A 268-nucleotide genomic window follows, 5' to 3' on the forward strand; every position below is an offset into this window, starting at 1 on the left:
CCCCCCACAGCGCCTGCAGCTCGGCTGGTGCAAGTGCCCTCTCTGAAACGGGGCCTGCGGTTAAGGTGCTTGTTGCTAACCAGAGATGTGACTTAGCCATGTTTAGTGAAACAATATAAATACATTCCTCAGGCAATTTGGGGTAGAAAGTGCACGTGCAGTGGTTAAAAAACATTTTAAACTACTTTTCACGGAACCACGCTCAATTCTGTTTGCTTTGTATGCCCCTTAAAAACTTGCTGAAAAATTCCAATACTCGTCTCCATCC

The sequence above is a fragment of the Apaloderma vittatum genome, unplaced genomic scaffold, assembly GCF_000703405.1.
Source record: "Apaloderma vittatum isolate BGI_N311 unplaced genomic scaffold, ASM70340v1 scaffold33019, whole genome shotgun sequence".
Lineage (NCBI taxonomy): Eukaryota > Metazoa > Chordata > Aves > Trogoniformes > Trogonidae > Apaloderma > Apaloderma vittatum.